Source organism: Chlorocebus sabaeus, chromosome 22 (assembly GCF_047675955.1).
Source record: "Chlorocebus sabaeus isolate Y175 chromosome 22, mChlSab1.0.hap1, whole genome shotgun sequence".
Lineage (NCBI taxonomy): Eukaryota > Metazoa > Chordata > Mammalia > Primates > Cercopithecidae > Chlorocebus > Chlorocebus sabaeus.
Window position 1 is genome coordinate 39,242,592 of NC_132925.1, and position 13,226 is coordinate 39,255,817.

The following is a 13,226-nucleotide window of genomic DNA, read 5'->3' on the forward strand; positions in this document are numbered from 1 at the left end:
GGCTGGTCTCAAACTCCTGACTTTGTGATCAGTCCGCCTCGGCCTCCCAAAGTGCTGAGATTACAGGCGTGAGCCACTGCGCCCAGCCGAGTTTTAGAAATTTCATGAGGGACTATATGAATAAAAATTTTGACGATCACAGACACCCTCAAATTTTAAGAATCCCAGTGAAATCCTAACCTGCCTTGGTGAAACACCCATTAAACACCTTTGCCATTAGCATCTTGATGTGACTTAATCAAAGAGACTGGAAGAAAGGAACACCAGGCAGGTACTTTACAGAGTTTCCTCAATCCTGATTGTAAAATTCAGAAGGCTCCTCTTCCAAGATTATGTACTAATGGGATGCGTTTAATTCCTCTTCCTCCTTCAATGGGTCTAGGAGCATGACCTGTGAACCACAGATTACTAAGGTGCATTTCAGGACACTGGAGGTGGTGATGGATGAAGAAGGGCAAAGGAAGCTGACCCTGAACACCTATATTACTGGAAAACAAAACAAAACAAAACCAAGTAAAAGATCTAAAAGGAGGCTGGGCGCAGTGGCTCATGTCTGTAATCCCAGCACTTTGGGAGGCTGAGGCGGGCGGATCACTTGAGGCCAGGAGTTCGAGGCCAGCTGGCCAATAAGGTGAAACCCCATCTCTACAAAAATAAATAAATAAATAAACAAATAAATAAATAAATAAATAAAATTAGCTGGGCATGGTGGTTCACGTCTGTAATCCCAGCTACTCGGAAGGCTGAGACATGAGACTTGCTTGAACTTGGGAGGTGGAGGTTGCAGTGAGCTAAGGTTGCGCCATTGCACTCCAGCCTGGGTGACAGAGCAAGAGTCTGTTTCAAAAACGAAACAAAACAAAAATCACAAACACAAAAACACTTTAAATGAGTTTGTTCTGAGGAGCAGACCCAGGGTTGGAGAAGAATAGAGCAGGAATTATTGCTCCTCAGTGTAAATTTGTCACCGCCACTTATTTTTTTAATCCATCCTTGGCTTTACTGTAATAAAAGTGAAAGAAATTATTTAAAAAATTTTTATGTGAAAAATTTAAAGGATAAATTTATGAAAGTATATTTTTGTAATTCTAGGGTGAGCAAGCCACAAAACTTGGAAGCCATGAAAAAAGAAAAGATACACAGATTTGAGTTCATAAAAATTAAAAATATGTGTACAATGAAAGACACCATAAATGAAATGAAAACACAGTCACAGACTGTAGAGGACCCAGCAGGAAGAGATGAGGAGAGGGAGATGCAGCTTTGTGATTCAGGAAGCACACGTGGTGCAGAGGTTGTTGTGACACTGTAGGGGAAGCCTGGCCCTTTGCTTTACCCCTGAGCAGGATGATCTCTGTGGAAACGAAGATTCCATCTTTCCACTCTTGACCTCAGAGCCACTTCACCTCCTCATGCTGATAAAGCCGGCCTGAGCTCAAACTTCCTACCCTTCCTTCCAGCATCCACAGGGAAGGCTGGGCTGGCTCCAGGCAGTGGCCTCAGAATTACTGTAAGTGCTGCCATTTGTAGGTTGCCTACTCAGGGCCCACGGTGCTAGCCTGACTGCTGGGAAAACCCGTTTCCCACAGTGCCATGCAAACGAAACCCGTTATTGCACTGACAAAAATTTTCAGGGGAGTTTTTCATAGTTTTTCATGTTCTAACATGACCCTCCCATGGAGTTTAGAAGTTCATTTTTAGATGTGGCTGCAGTCTCGGCAGTGAAGGATAACAAGAAGCCTTCTGACCATTTCAATACAATTCCCCAGCATCTTCACACTGTTTTCTGTCACAGAATATGGTGGCAGTGACCGTCAGCTTCTCTGTGGAGGGTTGAAATGCTCCTGGCTCCTTTCCCTACTTTAACCCAGCACGTCTATAAGGCTTGCACCCCGCATAGGGCGGTTGATCTAGGCTTTAAGGCTATGGTGCTCCCCAGGAGTGTCACAGTCTGCTAAAGCTGGCAGCAAATGTCATCAAAGTGGAAGAGTTCACCTCTTCATCTTAAAATGCTGTCACGTTCTTTCTGGTTCTTCGAGATGGAAATCACCAAAATGCTAAAATGAAGAGAAGTGGACTTTCAGAGCTAGCCCTCATTCAGAGTGAGGGCCCTCTTCTTACTGCTCACTGCCCACTCTCCCTCCTATACTTGGCATCTTACTCTTCCTGCCTGTGACTCTTGACACACTGTCCCCCAACTTCCTTGGCTGCCTTTCCCCATTCTCTCTGCCCATTTAAACATCTTTCTTCCTCAAAGGACCAGGCCAAATGCCACTTCCCCAAGAAACTTTCCTGACTCTTCTAAATCTCTATCTGCTCTTTCCCTTCTCTGAGGTCCTATGTCTGTGTCTGTGTCACTCATTTGGCACCAATCCAATCCCTCCCCACCCACCCGCCCCCAAATTTATTGAGTGCCTGCTATGTGCCTGGAAGGGTTCAAACACTGGAGAAGCAAAGTGGCTTGACCAAGAGAGATAGGACAACGTGGGCAGATGCTAAGAAAAAGAAACAGCAGAAAAAGAGCAGGGCAGCTAGCTGAATTTAAGTCTGCAGTGTGGCGAAAATGCCAACAACATATTGCGAGGTATGAGTGGCAACATGACATACCATGGCCAGAAATTATCTTTTTGGATTCTTTCTACATGAACCCAGATCCTTATTGAAATATTACTTCCAACTTCAAACTAAATGTGGAGAGGATCCGGCAGAAGGTAACAAACAATAACAAAAAGGATGCTAAACCAGGCAGCTCAGAGAACAGAGGAATGGGGAGCCGAGATGTTTTAGACGGGCCAAGTGGTTTTGAGGCATTTGGTAATGATCCTCTGTGGCTTTGAGGTGTGTCTGTTTCTTTGTTTTGAGCTAGTCAGGGACATAAATGCCCTCTACGTCTGTAGGTGACCAAACTGGAGAAAATAATCTACATGTAAGCAGGATAAATTTTGATTGTGTTTAAGGAAAACTTTTTTTGTGTTGAAGCTGGAAAAGGTGACTTTCAAAGAAGGTTGCAAATTTTTATTGCCTGATGCTTTAAGAAGAGAAGAGACAAATCCTGTTTTGGGAAAATTCTAGGATACGATTCTAGGATCTGAGGCATTAAATGTCACTGCCACTGGCTGCCACTCCCCAGCCCTGACACGCTGTCCACCAGAACCACTAACGAAGTTATAAAAGTCACCCTTTTCAGTTTTCTATTTCATTTTCCCTGTCCCCTGAGAAACAGGAACCGAGGGCCAGGCAGTAGGAGAAGCCAGACATAATCTATGCTTTCAAAATGGGCCACCATGACGTGAATGAATTAGAGCTGAAGGGTCATGGAGACAGTCTGTTCCTCCTCCCTCCCTTCTCCCCAGCTCTGACCCATACTTCTTCCTTTTTGTGTATTATTCTGAAAAATAAATCAAACAGTTGCCATTTGTTTTATATTACGTTGGTCCACAACGTCAAAGGTCATGGTTTCCAGATTTCGGAAAAGGAGTTTGATTCTGTTCCTAAAATTAAAGAGAAATTGCAAGACTTGAATGGAAAGGGGAAGTTCCCCTTCACTAACTCTTTCTAGAAGGGTCAACATTTAAAACTTAACCTGTGGCCGGGTGTGGTGGCTCACGCCTGTAATCCCAGCACTTTGGGAGGCCAAGGAGGATGGATCACTTGAGGTCAGGAGTTCGAAACTAGCCTGGCCAACATGGCAAAACCTCATCTCTACTAAAAATTAAACAATTAGCTGGGCGTGGTGGTGGGTGCCTGTAATCCCAGCTACTCCGGAGGCTGAAGCATGAGAATTGCTTGAACCTGGAGGCAGTGAGCTGAGATTGAACAATTGCACTCCAACCTGGGCAACCGAGTGAGACTCTGACTTGAACAAACAAACAAACAAAAACCAAAAAAGTTAACCTCGTGTGGATATTTACCTATGATTTGAATACGAGAAGGAATTTGACCACTTGAGGGTCTGATTTATACAAGTTCCACATGATGAAGAACAGGATTTTATGGAGTGAAGATCCTTAGCAGCACTCTCAGACTGAATCTCTCCGGAGCCTGAATTGATTTCTCCAGTGGCCACTGGTAGAAGTTGAGTGACTCCTCCAATGGCCCCAGACACAACTAGGAAATGTGCCTAAACTGGCTGCCATTTGAAACCTTTTGGTGTCCTTTTTTAGATAGACCACCCTAAACTTCAGGAGTTCTCTCCAGAGAGTAATTTTAGGAATGAATGCCAGAGACCAAGGAATGAGGGACTCTTGCCTCATCAGAGGGAGAAGGAGCTAGCTGGAAAAACGAGAGGAACAAAACGTCCCCTGACTAGATTTTTCTTTACCTTTTGTCTCAAGGACTCTTCTAGAAACAGAAATGAGAGTAGATTCGTGTATGTTTGCCCAGGTTGACCCCAATGGAGGGATTGTGGGGCAGAGGCCGCATGAAAGAAAGATAACTTCAGTAAGGCTCTCCAAACTTTTGGTTTCAGGAGCAGTCACTTTTTACTTCCTAGAAGCTGTATTTTCACCTACTGAGAGTCTAGCAGGCAGTGAAGTCCCCTTAGGATGGGACCATGGGCAGGAGGATTGATGTTTCATTGCAAACCCTGGAAGCGGAACTTGGGACTCAGCTGGCCAGCTGAGCTTCTCTTCCTGTGGGAAATCCCAGCAAAACCAGGAGAAAGGCAGCAACAGAGGTCATCTGCTAGGAAATGTACCAAAGAAGATTTGAAAAGTACTGGTGGATCTCCAGAGCAAAGGCTGGAAAGCCCTGACCTACAGGAGCAGGCTACTGCATTGTTGGGAGGGGCGGGATTCACATCCACATGGACTTCCCTTGGGTCTCTTTCCACTCTACAGAGAAGGGTGGAAGCTGCTCCTAGGGTTTGTTTTTTTTTTTCTTTGAGATGGAGTATGGGTCTGTCACCCAGGCTACAGTGTAGTGGCATGATCTTGGCTCACTGCAACTTCTGCCTCCCAGGTTCAAGCGATTCTCCTGCCTCAGCCTCCCGAGTAGCTGGGATTACAGGCACCCGCCACCACGCCCAGATAATTTTGTATTCTTAGTAAAGAGGAGGTTTTGCCATGTTGGCCAGGCTGGTCTTGAACTCCTGACCTTGTGATCCGCCTGCCTCGGCCTCCCAAAGTGCTGGGATTACAGGTGTGAGCCACCACACCTGGCCACTCCTAGGTTTTAAAACACCAGTTTGAATCCACTTATCTCTTTTGCTCCTCTCCATATAGTCTCCCATCTCTACCTCTTGCTATATTTGATTACTACCTGCTTGTTAGAACTACGATGCATATCTTAGATTTTTCTTTAAATACAACTTTTAGACTGTCATCAAGAAGAGACTTAAGCCTCTTTGGGGGCAGGGTATAGAATATTTATTTATTTATTTATGTAGAGACAGGGTCTCACTCTGTCACTTAGGCTACTGTGCAGTTGTGTGACCCTAGCTTATTGTAACCTCAAACTCTCAGGCTCAAGCAATCCTCCTGCCCCAGCCTCCTCAGTAGCTGGGACTACAGGTGTGCACCACCACACCTGGATAATTTTATTTATTTATTTATTTTGCAGAGACAAGGTCTCACTTTGTTGCACAGGTTGGTCTTGCACTCCTGGACTCAAGTGATCCTCCCACCTCTGCCTCCCAGCATACTAGGTTTACAGGCATGAGTCACTGTACCCAGCAAATATTTTAAAAATCAGACTCAAGAGGTTCATATCTTTAATAGATGTTTAGTCTATCACATAATTTCAATTTTTTTCTAAGTGACAGTAGAAGGAATGGAAGAAGTCCTGGCTGGGAGTTCAAAAGGCATGGGCTCCAGGCCCACTTCTCTCCACGTGTGAAACTGAGTTATATAAACTCTGAGTAACTGTCTTCACTGGCCTCAGCTTCCTCCCTAGAAAGTTATTGTCAGCCAGGCACGGTGGCTCATGCCTACAATCCCAGCACTTTGGGAGGCTGAGGCAGGTGGATCACTTGAGGTCAAGAGTTCAAGACCAGCCTGGCCAACATGGTGAAATCCCCTCTCTCCTAAAAATACAAAAATTAGCCAGGCATGGTGGCAAGCACCTGTAATCCCAGCTACTTGGGAGGCTGAGGCAGGAGAATTGATTGAACCTGGGAAGTGGAGGTTGCAGCAAGCTGGAATCGCACCACTGCTCTCAGGCCTGAGTGACAGAGCCAGACTCCGTCTCAAAAAAAAAAAAAAAAAAAAAAAAAGAAAAAAGGAAAAAAAGAAACTGTTGTCAACTGAGAATTGACAAGTTTATAAATCTGGAAAGGAGAGCTTTATTTTTCATAAAGGGTTGCAGACCGCAGGGTGTCCGTTCTCAGTCTAAGAAGTATAGGCTTCCAGCCAGAAGCCAAAAAGAGGCACTTCGAGGGAAGGGCAAAGGGAAAAGGAATGTATGCTGAGCAGGGCGGCCAAATACACATATTTATTTATTTATGTATTTATTTATTGAGACAGGGTCTCACTCTGTCACCCAGGCTGGAGTGCAGTGACACAATCTCGGCTCACTTCAACCTCTACCTCCTGAGTTCAAGCGATTCTCACGCCTCAGCCTCCCAAGTAGCTGGGGTTACAAAAATACACATATTTAATAAGCTATAGGAGAAATAATGAATATTTATGAAAGGAGAAACATGTGCATGTGCAATTGAGCTTCATGCCCCTTTAAGGTGTCCCTTGTACGAAAAATGACAGCATCAGCATAATCTGAGGGTGGAGTTCTTGGCCCTCTGATGTTAAAAGGTGAAGCAGAGGACACAAAAACCCTCACTGCGGGTCCTCTGTAGACTGGCCAAAACCAATCTGTGACTGGTGGTCTCTCATCAGGACAGAATGACGGTCAGGTGTGTGTCAAAACTGCAAAAGGAAGGGACAGAAGTCATGTGGTTGGTTGAAATCAGCGGTGGAGTCTGAGCCTGTTTTCCTTGATGAGCTGATCTTCTGGATGCCGCTCTCTGAACACCCTGACTGAGCTGATAACATTAACTCTCTCATAGGTGCCAACCATGTACCTTGACCGTTCTCTCTTTCCACACTCTCACAGCCTCATGCCATTGTCCTGTACAGTGTCTCCTCTCCTCATGTGATTTTTGCCCTACCTCTGTAGCTGCAAGAAGCACCAAGCATGTGCTTGGCTGGCACATTTTATTTATTTATTTATTTATTTATTTATTTATTTTTTAATTTATATTATTTTTGAGTCAGAGTTTTGCTCTTGTCGCACAGGCTGGAGTGCAATGGTGCGATCTTGGCTCACTGCAACCTCTGCCTCCCCTGTTCAAGCAATTCTCCTGCCTCAGCCTCCCAAGTAGCTGGGATTACAGGCACCCGCCACCATGCCCAGCTAATTTTTGTATTTTTAGTTAAGATGTGGTTTCACGCTGTTGGCCAGGCTGGTCTTGAACTCCCGACCTCAGGTGATCCGCCCGCCTCAGCCTCCCAAAGTGCTGGGATTACAGGCATGAACCACCGCACCAGACTGGCTGGCATATTTTAGATACTGTATTAGTCAAGGTTCTTCTGAGAAACAGAACTGATAGGATGGACACACACACACGCAGAGAAAGAGAGTTTACTTTGAGGAATTGGCTTATACCATTGTGGAGGCTGGCAGGTTCGACAGGGTAGGCCAGCAGGCTGAAGACCCAGGAAAGAGTTGCAGCTCGAGTCTAAAGGCAGTCTGCTGGCAGAATTCCTCTTCTTTGGGGGAGGCGAGTCTTTTTTCTATTAAGGCCTTCAACTGATTGGAATGAGGCTCATCCACATTAGGGAGAGTAATCTGCTTTACTCAAAGGCTACTGATTTAGATGTGAATCTCATCTTAAAAAATACTCGCACAGAAACATCTAGAACAATGTTTGACCAAATATCTAGGTACTGTGGCCTATCCAAGCTGACAAAATTAGCCATCACAGATGCTCACTAAATCTTCTTGAATTGAATTGACAACACAGGATATGTGAGCAGCTACTTTTGGTTTCCTGTTTCTCCTGTACTAGCTTTCTTCTGCTTTCTTCATTTTCCTTCATTTAAATTCATTTTAACAAATGTATATAGAGGTCTAACCTGTAGTATGTTTTTCTTTAAGCTTTTTTGCTATTTTGTGTCTGCTAGTAAGTCCAAGCGACCCTGCCTATCAACCATTTCCTGTTCAACCAACTCCCTTTTCTTTCACTTTTTTTTTTTTTTAAAACTCCGATTATTCAGCTAGGCAGTCATGTATGTATAATCCACATATTCAGGCCCCAAAGTGGCAAAGCGTTAATTCCTGTTTTTTGATTCTGTGCTTCCATTTGCATACTGTTGAAGCAGTTTTAGCCACGGTGTGGTAGAGGAGCTGACCACTAGGGCCTTAGACTTTTTTGTGTCAAATTGGAAGGGAGTTTATTCAAAAAGTATGACCTTATCTGAACATTTAGAATCAATTACGGTCATAATACTATTGCAAATGAGACAGACACACTTATAATGTAAAAGTAAGTAGTTTTATTTACAGGATATAAAATTGCATACACAAAATTATTCCATTTTTGTTCAAAAAATATGTACATAAAATAAAGACTGTAAATATATACAATCTGAACCATGAACTGTGGATGGTTTCTATTTTGTCTATGTTTTCTAAAATTTCTTCATACACATAATATACAAAAATGCTTATTGCAAGCATTAAGCTTCCCTTTATCTCTCTTCCTACTCCCTGACAACTCTCTCATCCCCATCCTCAGAGATAACTGTAATCATTATTAGTAATTTGATATTTATCCTTCTATCCATTTTATACACATATACGTGCATTTGCACATGCACACACACAGAGCTTTTCTCACGAATATAAATAAGGTCATATATATTCATCTTTTTAAATCTTTTTAATTTTTTGTCTGTTTGTTTTGAGATGGAGTCTTGCTCTGTTGCCCACGCTGGAGTGCAGTGGCGCGATCTTGGCTCACTGCAGCCTCTGCCTCTGGGGTTCAGCGATTCTCCTGCCTCAGCCTCCCAAGTAGCTGGGATTACAGGCCTGCACCACCACACCCAGCTAATTTTTGTGTTTTTAGTAGAGACAGGGTTTTACCATGTTGGCCAGGCTGGTCTTGAACTTCTGACCTTAGGTGATTCACCCACCTTGGTCTCCCAAAGTGCTGGGATTACAGGCGTGAGCCACCACGCCCAGCCTAAAATTTTGTTTTTTTCAGTTAAGTGTCTCTAAGCTCTTCCCATGTGAGCATGTCTATGTCTACCTCACAGTTTTTTTTTTTTTTTTTTTTTTTTTTTTTTTTGAGATGGAGTCTCGCTCTGTCGCCCAGGCTGGAGTGCAGTGGCCGGATCTCAGCTCACTGCAAGCTCCGCCTCCCGGGTTCACGCCATTCTCCCGCCTCAGCCTCCCGAGTAGCTGGGACTACAGGCGTCCGCCACATCGCCCGGCTAGTTTTTTATATTTTTTAGTAGAGACGGGGTTTCATCGTGTTAGCCAGGATGGTCTCGATCTCCTGACCTCGTGATCCACCCGTCTCGGCCTCCCAAAGTGCTGGGATTACAGGCTTGAGCCACCGCGCCCGGCCTACCTCACAGTTTTAAGCAGCTCCATAGTTTTTCCATAAATAGTTATGTCACAATTTAGGGGAAGGAAATGAATACTCCCCTGTAGATGGATATTGAGGATATTTCCAATTTTCTGCCATTGGGAACATTTTATGCAGAACATCCAGAAACATTTATATTTGTGAATGTGTGTGGGTATTTCTTTTAGAACATTTTGACTACAATTATACATTACTTTTATTATAAAAAAGTTACTGTACTTATCTTCAAACTCATCAAGTTGTATACACTAAATATGTACCGCTTTTTGTATGCCAGTCATATCTCAATAAAGTTATTTAAGAAAACATATAAACACTTGTTTTGGTAATTTTAAAAGTAGTTCGCAGCCTAAAAGTAAGATTACTTGGGTACTCTAGAGGAGCAGGGGCTGTCAGGGCCTAGCACATACTTACACAGCAGGTGTTTAATGTCTGAAGAATGTATAAAGATCTTTCTTGTAAGTGACAAGTTTGTTAAGAACAGTGTCATTGTTCCTACCTTATACATGAAGTGTCTAAAGGATCTTAGAGATCAGGTCCAAGGCCTACAAGTTTATTTCTCAGCAAGAGCCTCAACATAGCAATTGATTCAGTATTGGTGAGTAATGAAGATGCCTATGATGTGTCTTCCTCAATAAAACTAAGAGCAAGGAACCAAGTATGCAATATATTTGTTTTTCCAGGACCTGTGCTAATGCCTAGCACCTAGTAAGATGCCAAGTAACTATTTGTTCTTTTTGGCAGAACAACCTTCACTGTTTCCTTCGCAAACAAACACTGGTTTTTGTAAAAGAACCTACCACTATCTCTCAGGGAAGACGTGTCTATCATTGATCTAAGGGAAACATCATAATCCAACCTGCCTGCCAGGAATTGGTTTAGACTTCTGGAGGATCTTTGAGAATAGTTTCTTTATCTTGAAAGAAGAGACACTCTCTTTTTCCACTGGACACTGTCTATAACTGCAACTGCAATGTATTATTATGCATACACATTATCTTAACTGCAATATAATCATAAATATATAATCTGAAATAATCAGAGCTAAACAAAAATTTTCAAAGGAATTAACAGTAAGTGGTTAATAGGCAAGGCCTCTTGGGCTCACTAGCAGACACAAAATAGCAAAATGGTTTACACAAAAACACACCAAAGGATAGGACCTCTACACACATTTGATAAAATGAATGAAAATGGGGAAAAATGTGATCTTGTGCCAGTTAAAAACATCAGTCTGGGGATAAAAATAACTGAAGATAGTAGGTCAGAAAGATAAGAAGAACAGGGCCTTTGATGATAGTATTGAGTTGCTGAATTAACCCTGGGACTTCTTACCTTTAGACATTTTGTTACATAAGATAATAAGTGTCTTTATTATTTAAGCCTGGTGAGTATGTGGTGTTTTGGGGGTGGGGAAGAGTGATGTTATTTGCCATTATTTGGAACCAGAAACATGCTAACTGATGAATTATTCTATTGGTTTACACGACAATGTCCTTGATGCCCCAGAAACATTTTCTAATTTTGACAGAGGAGAAAGGATGTCAGTAGGTGTTAACTAATGTGAAAAGAAGGTAGAATGGCTCATGTGTGTGATGGAGATGAGAACTGGGAATACAGAGAGGTATCTGATCTGGTAGTAATTTTTTCTTGCATGACTACTACGTTGATAAGCACTGTGCTAAAATTTTTCAATTAATTATTTCATGCTATCTTCAAACCAACTTTATGAAATATGTACTATTATTTTTCCTACTTTACAACAGAAAGTGAAGCTTAGCAAGATGAAGTGACTTGTCTAAAGTCACTTACTCAAGCTAGTGTTTTTTGTTGTTGTTGTTTGTTTTTGTTTTGTTTCGTTTTTTTTGAGATGGAGTCTCACTCTGTTGCCCAGGCTGGAGTGCAGTGGTACGATCTAGGTTCACTGCAACCTCCACCTCCGGGGTTCAAGTCATTCTCCTGCCTCAGCCTCCCGAGTAGCTGGGATTACAGGCACCCACCACCATGCCCGGCTAATTTTTTGTTTTTAGTAGAGACTGGGTTTCACCATGTTAGTCAGGTTGGACTCGAACTCCTGACCTCGTGATCCACCCGCCTTGGCCTCCCATAATGCTGGGATTACAGGCGTGAGCCATTGTGCCTGGCCCCCAAGTGTTATCACAAGGATTTGAAACCAGATAGCATGGATGTGTCAGGAGTCTATGCTAATGGTCACAAGTTCATAGGCACCATAAAGTTCAGAGCAAACTAATTGCTAACAACCCCAGTTTTTCTGTTTTGTTTTTGTTTGTTTGTTTGTCTGTTTGTGTTTTGAGACAGGATTTTGCTTTGTCGTCCAGGCTGGAGTGCAGTGGCACAATCTCAGCTCACTGCAACCTCTGCCTCCTGGGCTCAAGCTATCCTCCCAACTCCGCCTCCTGAGTAGCTCAGACCACAGGCGCATGCCTGGATAATTTTTGTATTTTTTGTAGAGAACAGGTTTCACCATGTTGCCCAGGCTGGTCTCGAACTCCTGGTCTCAAGCAGTCTGTCCACCTCGGCCTTCCAAAGTGCTGGGATTATAGGCATGAGCCACTGTGCCCAGCCCCAGTTATTTACATTTAAGCCAAAAACAAAAAATCACCCTTTCCCACGGATTCTCACAGAAAGATCACTATATAATATGAACAATATCCTCAGCAGACATCTTAAGCTGAAACTGTGTTGAGTTGTATCGGGATGCTTATTATTCGAAATGTCTCTTACTACGGAACTTGCTTTGACTGCATCCTCAGAGGCTGAAAATCTTTGATAGTTGAAGGAACGAAGGATGTGTCATCCCCAAATATGCCATATAATATATTGATTATTTTGAGTTGAAAACATTAAAGAAATTATAGTTTCAGAAAGGGTGAGTAAAACTGAGGTCTGACCTGATAAGGCCTGACATTTAATTTGTCTCACTTGCTTTTAGTCCCTTGTTTCTAGTCAATTTTAAAACCTGCATAGCTAAAAGTCACGTAGCTGTACAATACATAACTAAATTCCACTTGCCTCCTTAGAGATAACTTCTCTGATAGGACACCATGGAAATGACTGCTTAAGTTATTTTTCAGGAACTTAGAATCAGTTCTTGTCCAGTTCAAGCCACCAGCCCTTCATCTGGGCCTGCATGAGTGTCCAAGGGGTGAACTTTTGACATCAGAAGGTCCAAAACTCCACCCTCAGGTCATGCTAACATCGCGATTTTGTGAACATGTGTTCTACGAACAGCCATGAAGCTTGACTATGCTTGCTCAGATTACCGATTGCCTGTTTTCCTTACCTCATCTTTTTGGCCACCTTGGACCACCTTCCTCCCCTAACCTATAAGCATCCCTAAAATTCCATCTTTGGAAAGGCAGATTTGAGGCCTGTTCTCCAGTCTCCTGGCCTGGTTGCCTTGTGAATACGCGCTTTCTCTACTGCAAAACTCATGCGCCTCAGTGATTGGCATACTGTGTGAAAGGCAAATGAACCTGGTTCCCTAACAGGAGCTGAACTGTCTCTTCCTACATGTAGCCAGCAACAAAGATTCCTCTAGGAGAGGCATGTTCTCCACGCCAGAGTGAGAAAATAACCCTTATCACCAGAGATTTGGAACTGGAGGTGGCATTTGGAC